The 17,262-nt window shown below is 43.6% G+C and overlaps 1 pseudogene; it reads left to right on the forward strand.

The window, feature by feature from the left end:
* The first annotated feature begins 7,499 nt into the window (after window positions 1-7,499).
* On the forward strand, window positions 7,500-7,977 carry LOC148000059 (large ribosomal subunit protein eL29 pseudogene; annotated as a pseudogene).
* The last annotated feature ends 9,285 nt before the right edge of the window (window positions 7,978-17,262 follow it).

Consider the following 17,262-nt stretch of genomic DNA (forward strand, 5'->3'; position numbering starts at 1 on the left):
TTCCAGAGTTGACTATTTGAAAAACAAATTAATAGCAACCGTCATCACCAAACATGAACATGTTTTCCCATCACAGAAGCTCCGATGTCAACAGGAAGATGGACTGCCCAATGCCATAGATTTATCACCATAAGCAAAAAAGCAAACCTCCAGATCTTCCTAAAGCCCTATCTTTGGGTTTTCCAATGGGTTATGTGGGTGACTCTCTGAATCTGAGAGTGTTTGCAGCTCATTGGTTGGCACCAGAGTGTGCAGGATCTACAGGAAAGTGCTTTAGAGAGAGGCAAGGCTAGACCTTGACATAGCATGTGATTTTCTCAGTGTGACCTTGAAGAAGAAATGAGTTAATTCCCTCCACAAAGGGCTCCCTTTTAGATGTCCTTTGGAAAATTAGATGAAGGTTTTCAGTGCCAAGGATGGAGTCTGGCAGACAATGGGTACTTAAATTGTGATGATTATCATTGTGACACACACATCACACACACACACACACACCAGCAGCAGCAGCATCACCTCCACCAGCAACACTATCATCGTCATCACCACCATCAACATCACCATCTTTTGGTATAAGTATCATAGCTTACCACATGGAGTTTTAGGTTAAACTATGACTCAGTAGAGCTGTGTGCTTTCGTATTATACTTGGGTAGTGGGAATTGGGGTGCTTCTTGTGGGGTGTGGCGATGCATGCCTTTAATCCCAACATTTAGGAGGCAGAGAGCAGGATTCATGAAGTTGGGCCAGCCTGGTCTATTAATGAGTTCCAGGCCACTCAGGGCTACATGGAGGACCTGTCTTAAAACAAACAAACAAAACCCAAAAACAACAACAACAAAAACCCCACAATTTTTGTATAATCCACAGGTCCAATGAGTTGTGGCTGTGCTCTAAACTATGGTTTTGTGATACAGAATAAGGAGACCAGCCAAGGAGTGGCTGCTTTTCCGACAGCACTCGATTTGTACCTTTGATTAATTTATGTCACCCTCAGTCCTTAATCAAGAGTCAACCAACAATTTGAGCCGGATCCCCGAAGGGATGTATGTTGCCATCGCTGGCAATCCATTATGTGATTTAAATTGCAACATAGGAACTGTGGGGGAAAGTGCAGCACAGAGCTCATTTATAAATTAAACCTTGACTTTTCCTCCAGCCATTCCTTTTAACTGGATCATCCCATGAGTCAGAAGCCCTTTTCTTTGGAAGCATTCACCCCTGTAACCTTTTACACAGTAAGGGATGAAGTCATCAAATGGTATTTTTATATGGAACAGGCACGTATCAAGACAAGTCCAGTGTCCCCGTGTGTTTCTGGATGCGTGTGCGTGCATTTCCAGATCTCTGCTCAGTTCCTTGAGCCTGGGGTGCTTCTCAAACTCATATGCACACAGACTCTTAGAGGAGAGAGAATTTAAAGACTGGTGTCCAGGTTGTGTTTCCAACCAATGAAATGAGACTCTCCTGAAGCATTTTTTCTGGCTGGCTACACCTTGATTGATTCAACTGTTTAAACAGACTTCAGAATGTACTTGAGGAGGGGAGACCAATGCATAAAGTAACATAGTGGTGTGAATAGGAGCTAAAGCTCTATGGTGAGACCCAGCCCCCAGCATCCCCAGGACCCCTCCCATAGGAGATGCACCCTACAGAGTGGCATCAAGAACGGTCAATGGCTGGGCGTGGTAGCACCCGCCTTTAATCCCAGCATTCAGGAGGCAGAGGTAGGCAGATGTTGGTGAATTCCAGCCTGGTCCACATAGTGGGTTACAGACCAACCAGTGCTGTAGTGAGACCTTGTCTCACAAATAAAACAAAACAAACAGACATAAACCACACCAGTAGCAACAACAAAAACAAAAGCCCTCACTGGGCTAGTCGGTCTTTCTCGGAGACTTGGGAATCCAAGTCTTTAATGCCTAAGACCTTAAGGCCTGGTTCTCTCTGTGTGGGATAATGTCAAATCAGAGCAAGTGTACAGTGAACTCTAACCTGACTTAACAAGTAAACCTGCAACATAACTGGAGAGGATGCTCTTGTATGAGTCCTAGGGCCTCAGCCCAGCATAGGCTGAAGGCTGTCAAGCCATGTCCAGATGTGGTACACGGTCAGGCGTTTCCTGTACACTGCTTTCCTTTCTCTGCACCTAAGCACAGCCAGCACAACGTGGGGCTCATAGCATTTTGAAACCACTTTTCAGTTTGAGTGGAACCAGGTTTGTGAACTTTTCTTGGTTTTGTTTTTCTGTTTGACTAAACTCTGTTAGAATGGTCTCGTCTAAGGTTTTTCCTTTAACGGCTAACGGACCCTGTTGATCTTCGTCAACCTTTATCTTCATTCTCCTACAAGAACGGTTGGGAGTGTTCATGAGGACGAAGCCACGGAGACACCTCCCAACATCCCAGGAAAGACCCAGCGGATCCACATTAGCCCATCGTGACACCTGTTATGTCACGACAGTGGAGATCTCAAGGGCGCACTTCCTTCTGAAGTAAAGAAGATAATGAGGAATTTTTTAGGATTACATGTAAATCACTACACACAGTGGTGCATGATTTGTGAAACTTATTTTGTACATTTTTTTAAATTGTATGTGTGTGTGTGTGTGTGTGTGTGTGTGTGTGTGTGTGTCAGTGTGTGTGCATAAGTGTTCCTGCATAGGAGGTCATTTGCAGGAGGCTGTTCTTTCATTGTGCATGTGTGGGTCCCAAGTATCAAATTCAGGTCCTCAGGCTGGGTAACAAGAGCTGTTACAGGCTAAACCATTTCAACAGCCCCAAGCAGTGTGTTTTGCCCTGTTGTTACAGCACACAGTTTAGAAGTAGGAGCCAGATCCTGCCTATCACCTACTGGGACAGACAGCGGCACAGACCCGAGACAACGCGCGATTTTGTTGCTGAATGAATGAACCATGAGAACGCTCACCACCGTTTTCCCAGCCTTTAACCCATGCTGGAACGATTTCCAGTAAGTAACTTGTCCTCTCAGTAGCCAACATGGATAATGGCTGTCTTTTTGTATAGCTGGAGAAAGAAGAACAAGGCGTCAAATAGCTTCTCTTGGGTCACGCACTAACTGATTGCCTGATGCACTTTTTGGTTAGCTGTGGAATTAATAAGGTGGGTCCTAATTCAGGCTCAGTGGGACTACAAATGAGCCAAAACCCAGCTCGCTTCTAGCCAAAGAAAAAGAGTTAGGTCAAGGCATTGTTTTGGGGGTTGGTGTAGCGTCAAGAAACGAATTTGACTTATTTATGCATGTGAGTGCATTGTTGCTATCTTCAGACACACCAGAAGAGGGCATCAGATCCCACTACGGATGGTTGTGAGCCACCATGTGGTTGCTGGGATTGAATTCAGCACCTCTGGAACAGCAGCCAGTGCTCCTAACCACTGAGCCGTCTCTCCAGCTCTACCTAAGAAACACATTTGAAAGGATGCTTTTTTTTGTCTCCTGTGTGTGTACTCACTCTCAACAGAACCCATATCCAGTAAAATCCACCCTTGAAAAGAATTCAGTTCAGAGGTATTTTTTTGGTACATTCAAAGTTTTTCTATTAACACCATTATTTAACTCCACAATACCTACACCACACCCAAAAGAAACCCCACGGGCAATCACAGTTATGCTTCACTCCCTTCCCCCTGACAACCAGTTCTATTTACAGAAATAGATTGATACTGTATGGGGCAGACAAACCCTCCTTCTGCCTTCTCGAAATGCCTCATAGTTTTCCTGTTCTTCCTCAGGTCACTTTACCACAGTGAGCTCAAACACTGTGACTATATCCTGACTTGAAATACTTTGGTGGAATACACTCAAGGAGGGCGAGTCCTCTGCTTGACTTTTCTCTCTCCTGGACCAGGATTTTAGCCTCCGAGCTCAGGTCCAAAGTTGAAACTGAGCCAAGGAAAGCAAGGGCTCTGATCACTGATGGTGAAATCCCCAGGCAGGGTTCTGGGGATGGAATCGGGAAAGCCTGCTTTAGCTGGTAGATAGGCTGGAAACTACCGTAGAGACAGGAGGATGACCCTCATCCCAGGCTGTCCTCAAACTTGTGGGCTCAAGCAATCCATTTGCTTCAGCCTCCCAAGTAAAGTAGCTGGGATTTCAGACAGGTACCACTGCACTCACACCAGTGCCTTTCCCCTGTGTGTGTTAGGGATTGAATTGAGAGCCTCATTCACGACAAGAGCACTCCAGCACTGAGCTCTATCCCTCCCTCCCTCTCTCCCTCCCTCCATCCCTATTTGCTTGCTTGCTTGCTTGCTTGCTTGCTTGATTGATTGATTGATTGATTGATTGGTTGGTTGATTGCTTTTGGACAGTGTCTCGAAAAGCTGCTCAGACTTACAATCTTCCCACCCTGGTCCCCTGATTCCTGGGATGACAGAGGTCACTGCTCAGCCTTTGATGCATTTTTAGAAATAAACCTAGTCGAGAATAACTTCAGATTTACAGGAGGACCACGAAGATGATGTAGAGACCTCAGGTATGCCCCTCACCCCTGGCTTCCCCAAAGGTCACTGCCATGACGTTCTCTCAAAACAAAGAAACCCATGTGTTACCACCAGCTGAACTCGCAGTTGGCACTGTCACCCACTTCTCCATGAATGTGTTTGAATGTGTCCCCCACAGGCTCCTGTATCTGACCCTGAGAACCAGCTGGTTGTGAAATCTTTGGGACCTCCCAGCTGGCTGGAGGAGAGTACTAGGGACTGAAGTGTTCTCTGATCAGCATCACAGAAAAATCCACCCTTGAACATTCCTGATGCCTCGGCCACAATGACTTCTCCACTGTGGTGGAGTACCACCCCCACCCCCACCCCCCCACACACATAAAATCCCAAGTTAGCCCTTCCTCCCTTAAGTAGCTTTGACCAGGTATTTGGTCACAGCAACAAGGACATTCCTATGGAAGTCCTAGTTAACCAAGGACACAAGAAGCACCTGCTCAGATAATTTAGGGACAGAGATGACCCCAAATAAAAGACAAATATAAAACAGAGGGTCAGGGAAATGTACCGTGCCGTCCACTTTCTGATGTAAATCAAAATAAAACACCTTTACCTTCTAAGTCACCCAAAGTCTTACTTCAGGGCCTCAGGCGGGCGAGGTTACATAAACTGAGGCTGTTCTCAACGTCAGTGCCTACACCGTCAGTTTGCAAAGCAGTCTGATAATCCGTGTTCATTCCAACGAAGCATCTATAGTCTACACTCCAGTCACGGGATTCTCAGAAGCTCATCCTTAGTTTGAATAAAGAAAAATTTTATAAAGAAAATACTTCAAGTTAACAATAAAGTGCACAAAATGATATGTTAAAAGAATATAAACAACAGTAAAGGCACAGTGTCTTCACATTTGAATGACAGTAGTTCTGCCTGTATGAAAACTGAGAGTCGCTTGCCAGACTGACATGCTTAAGGTATAGGGGACTATGCGTTCTTCCCTCTGAGTTAGTCTTCCTTTCTTCCATCCATATTTATTTTGGCATCTATCATCTTAAAAGAATAAATATTCTAATAAAATATGGAGGTCTGTCAGTCAAGCCCTAGACCTGCTCCCACAGGAATCCATTGGCTCACGTCAACATAAGAGCATGAGTCTTGGTTGAGCATGTGTCCAGCTTATACATTCAATGAGACTCTGGCTTTACAAACTGCATCATTTTGGCATTGCTGGGTAACAGAGATGCAGTGAGGGAAATGAAAGGGAATATCTAAATTATACTGAGAACTCTCCTCATAAAGAATCGTTATAGTAACTAACTTCTGAAAGTTCCAAATGAGGGCTGGAGAGATGACTTTGTGGTTAAGAGTATTGGCTACTCTTTCAGAGGACTCAGGTTCGAGTCAAGTCTCAAACTCCACATGGTGGCTCACAAGAGGTCTGTAACTCCAGTTCCTGGGGATCTGACTCCCTCTTCTGGCCACCATACATACATGTGGTGTGCAGACTTACATGTGGACACATAATGTCTCATAAAGATCCTTTATGAATATGATAGAGGCACTTAAAGGAGAAATGAATAAACCCCTTAGAGAAATACGAGAAAACACAAGCAAACAGTGTAAGGAATAAATAAAACCATTCAAGACCTGAAAGTTGAAATAGGATCTTTTTTTTTTTTAAGAATCTCTAGGGATTCTAACAGGAACTAAGGAGGCCAGCTTCATCAACAGAATACAAGAGACAGAAGACAGAATATCAGGCACTGAAGATAAAAGAAATGGATACTTTGGTCAAAGAATATGTTAAATCCAAAAAACTCCCAACACAAAACATCCAGGAAATCTGGAACACTATGAAAAGATCAAACCGAAGAATAATAGGATCAGAGGAAGAAGGAGAAACCCAGGTCAAAGGCACAGAACATATTTTCAGCAAAACCAGAGAGAAAAGTTTCCCCAACCTAAAGAAGGAAAGCCTATCAAGGTCTCAGAAGCATACAGAACACCAAATAGACTGGACCAGAAAAGACATCCCCACACAATAATTATAATAATAGTCGCATAGTAATCAAAGTGCTAAGTGTACAGAGCAAGGACAGAGGTTAAAAGCTGTAAAAGGAAAAGGCCAGATAACACATAAAGGCAGACATGTTAGAACTGCACCTGACTTCTCAATAGAGACTCCAAAAGTCAGAAGGGACTGGACGGATGTGCTGTGTAGTCTAGAAGATTACCAATGCCAGTCCAGACCACCACACCCAAAAAAGTTTCAATCACCGGAGATGAGGAAAATAAGATATTCCATGAAAAGTCAAATTTAAACAACATACATCTACAAATCCAGCCTTACAGAAGATGCTTGAAGGAAAAGTCCAGCCTAAGGAGGTTAATTACATATGTGGAAACATAAGAAATAAATTCCCACACCAGCAAAATGAAAAGGAAGCACACACACACAACACACACACAACAACAGCAACTAGCTGGAATCATTAATCATTAGTGTTTGGTATCATTCAATAGCAATGGTCTCAATTCCCCAATAAAAAGACAGAAAGGATGCAAAACAGGAGCCATCCTTCAGCTGCATCCAAGAAATACACTAAAATCTCAAGGGGAAACATTACCTCAGGGTAAAGAGTTAGAAAAAGATATTCCAAGCGAATGGACCCAAGAAGCAAGCTGATGTAAGTAACCATTTGTAATATCTAACAAAATAGACTTCAAACCAAAATTAATCTAAAGAGGTAGGGAAGAACAATACATGCTCATCAAAGTATGAAAAACCCACCATGATGTTTCAGTTCTTAACATCTAGGACCAAACACAAGGATACCCAAGTTTGTAAACACTACTACAGCTTAAATCACATATTGACCCTCACACCTTCATAGGGGAAGACTTCAATACTCTACTCTCACCAAAATGTATGCCATCCACACAAAAACTAAACAGAAATACTGGAGCTAGCAGACATTATAAACCAAATGGACCAGTTCTTTTCCTGTCCCAGGTGCTTTGGGAACCACAGGTTACAGTGCAGACATGTCCAAGTCCAAGAACCACATCACACACAACCAGTCCTGCAAATGGTACAGAAATGGCATCAAGAATCCCTGGTCACAAAGATACAGATCTCTTAAGGGACTTGACCCCAGGTTCCTGAGGAACATGCACTTTGCCAAGAAGCACAACAAGAAAGGCTTGAAGAAGATGCAGGCCAACAACGCAAAGGCAGTGAGTGCACGCACAGAGGTTATCAAGGCCTTTGTGAAGCCTCAAGCCATCAAGCCCAAGATGCCAAAGGGCCCCAGTGGCAAACTCAGCCTTCTCGCCCTCAGCTTTCATCACCCAACCCAAGCTCAGGAAGAGGATTTGAAGCTACAGGGCCAAGGGTCATAGGCTCTGTCAACCAAAGTCCAAGGTTCAAACCAAGGTAGAGGCCAAAGCTTTAGCTAAGGCCTAGGCTTCAGCTCCAGCCGAGGCTCCCAAAGGTGCCCAGGCCCCTGTGATGGCCTCATAGTAAAGGCTTCTCCCAATGTGAAGACAGATGGACTGCTGTGACACATCTATTTACATTGGATGACCAGTGTCCTATGTTGTTTTTACAAATAAACTTGAGGCAAGGGGGGAAAAAACACCCAACCAAATGGACCTAGCAGATATTTACAGAACAATTCACCCAAACACAAAAGAATATACTCTCCATCCTGTGCCTCATGGAATGTTCTCCAAAATTAACCACATACTCAGGAACAAAGCAAGTCTTAACAGACACAAGACAATTGAAATAACTCCCTTCATCCTATCAGACCCCCCCCCCCCAGTTAAAGCTGGATATCAACAATAGAAACGACAGAAAACTTACAACATCATGGAAGCTGAACAACTCTCTACTCAATGACCACTAAGTCAAGGCAGAAATAAAGAATTTAAACACTTTTTATGGTTTGACAAAAATGAACATATAGTATAACCAAACTGACAGGACACAATGAAAGCAGTGCTAAGAGGAAAGGTCATAACACTAAGTCCCTCCATTAAAAAAAAAATGGAGATAGTTCATACTAGCAACGTAATAGCACACCTTAAAGCTTTAGAACAAAAAGAAGCAACCACACCCAAAAGGAGTACATGGCAATAAGGAATCAAGCTGAAGGCTGACATCAATAAAATGGAAACGAAGAGAACAATACAAAGAGTCAATGAAACCAAGAGCTGATTCTCTGAGAAAATCAACAACATAGACAAACCCTTATCCAAGCTAACTAAAAGGCAGAGAGAGAATATCCAAGTCAACAAATCAGAAATGAAAAGGGGGACATCACAACAGACACTGAGGCAATCCAAAGAATCATAAGGACAAATCCAGAAAATCATAAGGACAAATCCAAAAAAATCATAAAGACATACTTTAAAAACCTGTATTCCATAAATTTTAAAAAAAATCTAAAAGAAATGGATGATTTTCTCGATAGGCACCACATACCCAAGTATACAACAAGATCAGATAAACAAGTTATATAGACATATAGCCCCTAAGGAAAGAGAAAGAGTCGTTAAAATTCTCCCAAGCAGAAAGAACCCAGAACCACAGGGCTTTAGCACAAAATTCAACCAGACATTCCAAGAAGAGTTTCCACCAATACTCCTCAAATTATTCCACAAAAAAAAAAAAAACCAAAAACAAAAACAAAAACAAACAAAAAAAAACCAGAAACACAAGCAACATTACCAAATCATTTTATGGGCTTCATCCCAGAGATGCAGGGATGGTTCAACATATAAACAAAGTGAAAGAAAAACACATGATCATTTCATTTAATGCAGAAAAGGCCTTTAATAGAAAGTCCAACACCCCTTCATGATAGAAGTCCTGGAGAGATCAGGGATAGAAGGGACATACCTAAATATAATAAGGGCAATTTATACCACAATTGATACCAAACCTATAACTAATATCAAATGAGATGAAGAGAAACTCAAAGCAATTTCACTAAAATCATGCACAAGACAATGTTGCCCAATCTCTCCAATGCGTAGTCATCATAGTAATTGAAGTCTTAGCTAGAGCAATAAGACAACTGAAGGAGATCAAGGGGAAGGATCAATTGAAAAGGAATAAGTCAAAGAATCTTTATATGCTAATGAGATGAGTGTGTGCATAACTGACCCTAAAAAGTCTACCAGGGAACTCTGTCAGCTGAAAAACACTCCCATCAAAGTGGCTGAATACAAAATTAGCCCCAAAAAACCAGTAGTCCTCCTATATACAATTGACAGATGGACTGAGAAAGAAATCAGGGAAACAACACCTTTAACAACAGCCTCAAATAATATAAAATAACTTGGCGTAACTCTAACCAATCAAGTGAAATACTCGTATGATAAAAAAAAAATGTCTCTGAAGAAAGAGGTGGAAGGAGATATCAGAAGACGGAAGGCTCTCCCACGCTCATGGCTCAGTAGGGTTAACATGGTAAATATGACCATCTTAATCCAAAGCAAAATCAATCTATAAATTCAATGCAATTCCCATCGAAATTCCAACACAATTTGTTACAGATTTTAAAGCGACAATACTCACCTTCGTATGGAAAAATGAAAAACTAGGATAGCTGTAACAATCCTGAACAAGGAAAGAACTGTCTGATGCCCCACCATTCCCAACTTCAAGTTGCACAACAGAGCTAAAAACTGTGTGATATTGGCATAAAAACAGATAAGTTGATCAATAGAATTGAATTCAAGACCCAGACATAAGCCCACACACCTATGGGCACTCGAGTCTTTATCAAGAAGCTAGAAATAAACATTGGGAAGCAGAAAGCATCTTCAACAAAGCCTGGTCAAACTGGACAGCTGCATGTAGATGAAGGCAAATAGATTTTTCACCCAGCAGAAAACTCATGTCCAGATAGATCAAAGACCTCAACACAAAATCAGATACATGTAACCAGATAGATCAAAGACTGCAACACAAAATCAGATACATGTAACCAGATAGATCAAAGACTGCAACACAAAATCAGATACATGTAACCAGATAGAAAAACATGGGAATAATCTTAAGTGAATTGACACAGGAGACAACTTCCTGAACAGAACACCAATAGCACAAACAGTAAATCAACAATTAATCAATGGGGGCCTCATGAAACTAAAAACATTCTGTAAGGCAAAGGAATGGACAGACTATAGATAGATAGATAGATAGATAGATAGATAGATAGATAGATAGATAGATAGATAGATAGATAGATAGCAAAAACCTCCAATTTAAAAATGAAGAACAGATCTAAACAGAATTCTCAAAAAAGAAATCTCAAATGTCTGAGAGCTACTTAAAGAAACATTCAACATCCTTAGCCATCAGAGAAATGCAAATCAAAACCACTTCAAAATTCCATATTACATCTGTCAGAATAGCTAAGATCACCAATAAGACAAGTGGTAGCTCATGCTGGCAAGGCCGTAGAGCAAGGGGAACACTCCTCCGTTGCTGCTGGGAGTGCAAACTTGTACATTCACTAAGGAAATCAATAGGGAGGCTCCTCAGAAAATGGAGAATCAATCTACCTCAAGGCCCAGCTACACCACACTTAGGAATATACCCAAAGGGCATTCCATTCTACCACAAGGACACTTGCTAAGCCATATTCAATAGGCTTTATTCATAATAGCCATAAACTGGGAACAACCCAGAAGACCCTCAACAGAAGAATAGATAAAGAAATTGGGGTACATTTATGCAATGGAATATTACTCGACTGTTAAAAAAGATGGTGTCATGAAGTTTTCAGGAAAATGGATGGAACTAGGGAAAAAAAATCATCCTGAGCGAAGTAACCAAGACCCAGAAAGATAAGTATAATATGTACTCATTTAAAAGAGGATATTAGCTAAGTAAATGAGAACCAAGCAGTAGTCAATAGACCCAAAGACATTATATAAGGGGGAGAGGTCTATTGGGGACACAGGGAACTCTATGGGAGAGAAAATAGAATAGGTTTTATGGGCGCACTGGGGATTGGTTGGGATAGGAGTAGAGGATTAGGTCAGGGGATGGGTGGAAGAAGAGAGTGTGGGGAGAGATGGCTGGAGTTGGCAGTCATTTGGGGTGGAGTAATAACCCACTGCAGAGAAAACTTCCTGGAATCTAGGAAGCTGACCCTCATAAGGACTCCTAGTAATGGGGATATAGAATCTCAACTGGCCATCTCTTGTAGTCGGGCATGGCTTCCAGTGGAGAGACTGGCTTGCATTCAATTGAATTGTTGGTCAAAGTGGCCCCTTGGAAATCCCCCAAACAACCCAGGCAGTGGCTAAGACAAAAGGTTGCTCTCCTCAAACCGATAGTGGAGCCCCATTGCCAAGGGGAATACCTACAAAATTCACTGAACATGAGAGGTCAAGCGGGGGCCTACATGGAGCCCTCACCCGTATGTTCTAGCCTCTTTGGCGCAGGAAGGCACTCTACGGGCCACTGAGAGAGAAACGTGGACAACATCCAGCCACAAACCCTATATCATAATACCCTGCCTATATCATAAACGAGGGCACAGAACTTGTGGGAGTGACCAAATAAGTGACCTTATTTGACCTAAGGCCCACTGAACTAGAAGGAACTCGCACTTGACACTGTCTGGGTAACAAAAGAACTAGAGATTAAATCAGTGCCTTATCCAGTCGTCTCCAAAGAGGCTTCCTCTGAGAGCAGATGGAAAGAAATACAGAGGCCCACAGCCAGACATTATGTGGAGAGAGAGCCTGCATTGGAGGTCTCCATCAAGTCCCTCCTGTCAGAGCTCAGGGAAGCCTGCAGAAGAGAAGGCAGGGAGTGTGGAGGACACCAGGAGAATCAACTAAGCAAGGCACGAATGTGCTCACAGAGGCTGAAGCATTGAGCACAGGGCCTAAATGGATCCTTACCAGGTCCTCTGTGTGTATATGTTAGCTGTTAGCTTATTTAAATGTGTGAATGAGTGGATCTCGGACTCTTGCGCCTGCGCTTGAGATTCTTTCCTTCCTGTTGGGTTGCTGTGCCCAACTCCGATCTAATAGTTTTTGCTTCATCTCATTGTATTTTATTTTGTCGTGTTTGTTATCTTAGAAGCCTCTTCTTTCCTAATGAGAGACAGAAAGGCAGTGGATCTGGAGGGGAGAGGAGGTAAGGAGGAACTTAGAGGAGTAGAGGGAGGGAAAGAAATTCTAAACGAGGGTCTGTAGAGATGGCTCGGCAGTTAAGAGCCCTTGTTCTTGCAGAGGACTATGGTGCTAGGGTACCCCCTAACTGCCTTTAACTCCAGGCCCAAGGAATCCAGTGCCCTCTTCTGACCTCCGTGGGTATTGCATGTATTGCTGTACTCTCGGCACTCCTGCAGAGAAATCCTTCTACACAGAAAATAACAATAGGTCAGGTGCTGGAGAGAGAGCTCAGTAGTTAAGAGCACTGACTGCTCTTCCAGAGGTCCTGAGTTCAATTCCCAGCAACCACATGGTGGCTCACAACCATCTGTAATGAGATCTGATGCCCTCTTCTGGTGTGTCTCTGAAAACAGCAACAGTGTAATCACATAAATAATTTAAAAAATATAGGTTTTCCTCTCTCCCATCCTCATCTGCTAAAGTAAGTCTTGCTTACCTCATTACAACTAGGCTTGGCTTTAGAGGCTATAAGAAAGTGGGACAGTTTCTGAGCTGTCATTTAAGCTCCAGGACATCAGTCCCCAGTGGATACCACACCTATATTTGGGTTTTCCGAGCCCAAATTCTTACATGTTGAATACATGCCAAAAACACTGTTAATTTAGAGTCAGGAAAACACCTAAATGGAGCAATCTGGGACATTTTATTTTCTGATTAGAATGTATAATTAAAACATCTCCTGGATGCTGTGATTACACATGGGTCCAAAGGAGCAGGATTAAAATCTTCTCTCCAAAACTGCTGACCTCTCCTTAACGAGGAAGAATTCCTCATTTTCCTTAACGAGGAGAAGGGCTGTCTTGAACCTCCTCTCTTAGCTTAGACACTGGAAATGTTCAAGAATATTTGTTCCCCTTTACTAATTCCGACCTTCCAACCACACCCCCTTCCCTTTCTTTTTGGTTTTCAGTCTGCTTATGGAAGGACTCATTTGTCTTCGAGCGAGAAACCCATTGCTTCTCTTCGACACTGATCATTGGGCTTATGGTTATGTGCAGGAAACAAAGAAAACAAAGCCGAGATCTTTGTGGGGTCAGCAGCTTTGGGCCGAGGAACTGGCTTGCAAGCCTGAGAGCATGGGTGGTTTGCAGGACTCCTGCTTGTATAATCAGGGTCACTTCTCTGTGCATGCTCTAAGGGATGATTTAGTTTAGCAACTATAAACTACTGAGTTTTCTGAGAGTCCCTGAGATGGGGATCCATTAAGCCAAGGTCCATGGAGAGAACATTCGGGAACTAGAACTAGCGATTCTGTGTGCTGAGTTATTGTCATTGGCTGAAATTTATGTCACCTCTCCCCTGCCCACCACTCCAGACTCCTCTGTTGAAAAGCTAACCCCAGTGTTTTTGAGAGGTGATTAGATAAGATTTAGATAAGACCTAGAGGGTGCAGCCCCTGGGTAATGAGGAAGAAGTTCCTGGCACTGTTTGTCGGATGGGGATGGAGTTGGTAGCAGTCTTCTGGAGGCAGGAAGTGGGGCTCTCCAAAGGAAATGAGTCTGCTGGCGCTTGGCCTCAGACTTCAGCCCCCAGAACCATGGGACATTATTGCTACATTTTTGCACCTTCAAGTCTGTGGATTTTGTTTTTCCAGACAGAACTAAATACAAGTACAATACACGATAGTTTTTTTTTAACTTGCTAACTTTATTTGCATGTGATTGCTTTCCTTTATTAATCCTATGTCCTTTTATGCATTTGAAAGCATTGCTCTAGGAACAAATCTACAGATTTTCCCCCCATAGGATCAACCACAAAGACCACAAGGGAGGTCTTAATTTCCCTCTGTTCTAGTCACGTGTCTACCTTGTAAGACCAGTTCCTGCCCATTCCCCAGGGTGAGAAACATTGAGGCTGCAGTTGGTCTGCTTCTTTGGGTAGCTCTTCCCGTGTAGATCCCCCGTGTCTGCTTGTCCCTGTCACAGACCCCTCCCTCTGGTTCAGCTACCATCTGACAAGTATGTGCTGTCTGGAGAAAAGAATGATAGCCTGTTTCTGGGAATTTGGCTCCAAATCCTTCATATTTAACCCTGGTGCAATTGCTTAAACTTAAGAGACTGAGTAAGGGGCATCCTCTTTAGGTTTCAGGATAGTCTGACCTACAGAGTGAATTCTAGGCCAACCAGGACTACATGAAATCACTCTGTGTGTGTGTGAGTGTGTGTGTGTGTGTGTGTTTTTGCATATATTTGCATATACATATTTATTTTGCATACATATGACTATATAATGCAAACCAAAACATGTTCTAGATGTTATCAGCAGTAACCTTTGCATGAACTATCACAATAATTTACCCTTTGCAGGACCCTCCTCCAGGATGACATCTGGAGAAAGTGAAAGTTAATATCGATTATTAACAAGCCTCCGGGCCTGTTTCTGAGGGAAACTCTTCATTTGGTTAACTAAGGTGGGAAGACCCACTGTTAGTATGCGCTGCACCACTCCATGAACCCGGGGCCCCGGGATAAAACGGAGGAAATGAGTTAAGCATAGGTATCTGTCACTGTCTGAATCCTGAGTGCAGATGCAGTGGTGCAACGTGAACAGCTGCTTCCCTCTCTGGCTGTCATGCCTTCCCCGCCATGATGGATTCTGAGCCAAAATAAAAAGCCCCTCTTCCTCAAGTTGGCTCTTGTCAGGGAAAGAACCCCCCCACCCCCACCCCAGCATTCTAACCTTGCCAGCAGCGCTCACTAATGATTTGAACTTGAAACAGATGCCTTGATTTCCAGTTCCCTCATCCGTCACGTAGTTATTCACAATTATAAAGGCTCGTTTCCAAAATGTTGGCATCTGGCTGGCTTTCACTGACCTTCCCCTTCTCACTTTGAGAGCATCCAAATTTGAGCTTTGTCGTTGTAATAATAATAATACTGGATGACAACCCACCTTCATAAATGGGAACCTTGACTTCTAGAAGAAAAAAATACAAGTTTGAAATACACCGTTTAATACCGATGTAAGCCGCACAGACCAACTCGGTTTGCTGTCGGATGTTTGGCTTGCATTGTTTGGCTCGATCGGCAGTCTGTTTCACCACACTACCGCTAGGTGGCGGAAGAGGGCTGCACAGCTCTAGACCTGCCACAGACGCCTGCCACAGACAGAACAACTGGGTCCTGTGGCTGGGGGAGGGGCTCACAGTTTTAGCCAGTGATCCACTGTGTTGGAGAAAGAAAGGCTTGGGGGTTCATTGCAGAGTGGGGACATTGTAGGGGATTGTATGTTGGGGGACCCGTGTATTTGTGCGCTCTCTCTCTCTCTCACACACACACACACACACACACACACACACACACACACACACTTTCCAGGATATATGTAGCATGGATAAAAATTAATAAGAATGTAACTCAAAGCAGGAAAGTGAATGAAAGGCCAGCAGAAGAAAGTGAAGTCAATTCTCCTTAGCTGAATTACCTTAGGGATCAACTAATAGCAAAATAAAATTGGTTTGTTTTTTTTTTTTTAAGTACGACCCAGCTTTGTTTGGGGGGAAGCCATTTTTCTTTCCCTAGAACTAGAAGCCACATGAGGTGTACATACGACACGCTGTGTGTTGGTGTAGCCAAACACAGATCCCAGTGGCCTTTCTTTTAGAAAAGTTGTTTGTTGAGTGGAGGAGGTGCGTGCTCTAAGACAGCAGTCTTTCCTCAAGTGAGCTCCCCTCAGTGTACTCAGCCTGCACCTGCAACGGCGCATGGTCCTCAACTCTTACACCTCTGAATCTGGAGACAATCAACTGCATGGAAATTCAAATTTGAATATCAAAAGAAAATGCCCCAGCTCCGAAAAAAAGAACCAAAAAAGAAAAAAAGAAAGAAAATGGAGAATCTTCAAATGAGGGGGGGGGGGGGGCAAAATCTACACTTTCCAAAGCTTCCTTAGACGCTGTGGGGGGGCGATGCGGACAGGGTCGGGGCAGTGGGGGGTAGACAGGGGGTGAGGACCGGGTCGGGCAGTGGGGGATAGATGGGGATGCGGACAGGGTCGTGGCAGTGGGGGATAGATGGGGATGCGGACAGGGTCGTGGCAGTGGGGGATAGATGGGGATGCGGACAGGGTCGTGGCAGTGGGGGATAGATGGGGATGCGGACAGGGTCGTGGCAGTGGGGGATAGATGGGGATGCGGACAGGGTCGTGGCAGTGGGGGATAGATGGGGATGCGGACAGGGTCGTGGCAGTGGGGGATAGATGGGAGGGTGGGTGTGATTGTGTTTCTGTGCATTTGGAGACTGCAGGATGAGGGCCCTGTGTCTGGGGCTCCTTAGTAGCTCATGAGAAAGCCAACGAGTTACAGAAGCATTGCCCTCTGGGAAGATCAGCCAGCTGCTGCGGTCCATGTAGAGGCTCAGAAGCAAGTGCAGCTGCTAAGCAGAGTTTCTTCCAGTCCCTCTTTCCATCTTCCTGAACCGTTTGTTGTTGTTGTTGTTAATCCCAGTTCCAGGAGATCTGATGCCCTCTCTTGGTCTTCATTAGTATCTGCACTCACGTCATACATACATACATACATACATACATACATACATACATACATACATAAAAATAAAAATTTCTAAAGAAAAAAACCTGCAGAAAATTGGAATGCTGCTCTTCC

This window comes from Rattus norvegicus, chromosome 17 (genome assembly GCF_021556685.1).
Source record: "Rattus norvegicus strain SHRSP/BbbUtx chromosome 17, alternate assembly SHRSP_T2T, whole genome shotgun sequence".
NCBI lineage: Eukaryota > Metazoa > Chordata > Mammalia > Rodentia > Muridae > Rattus > Rattus norvegicus.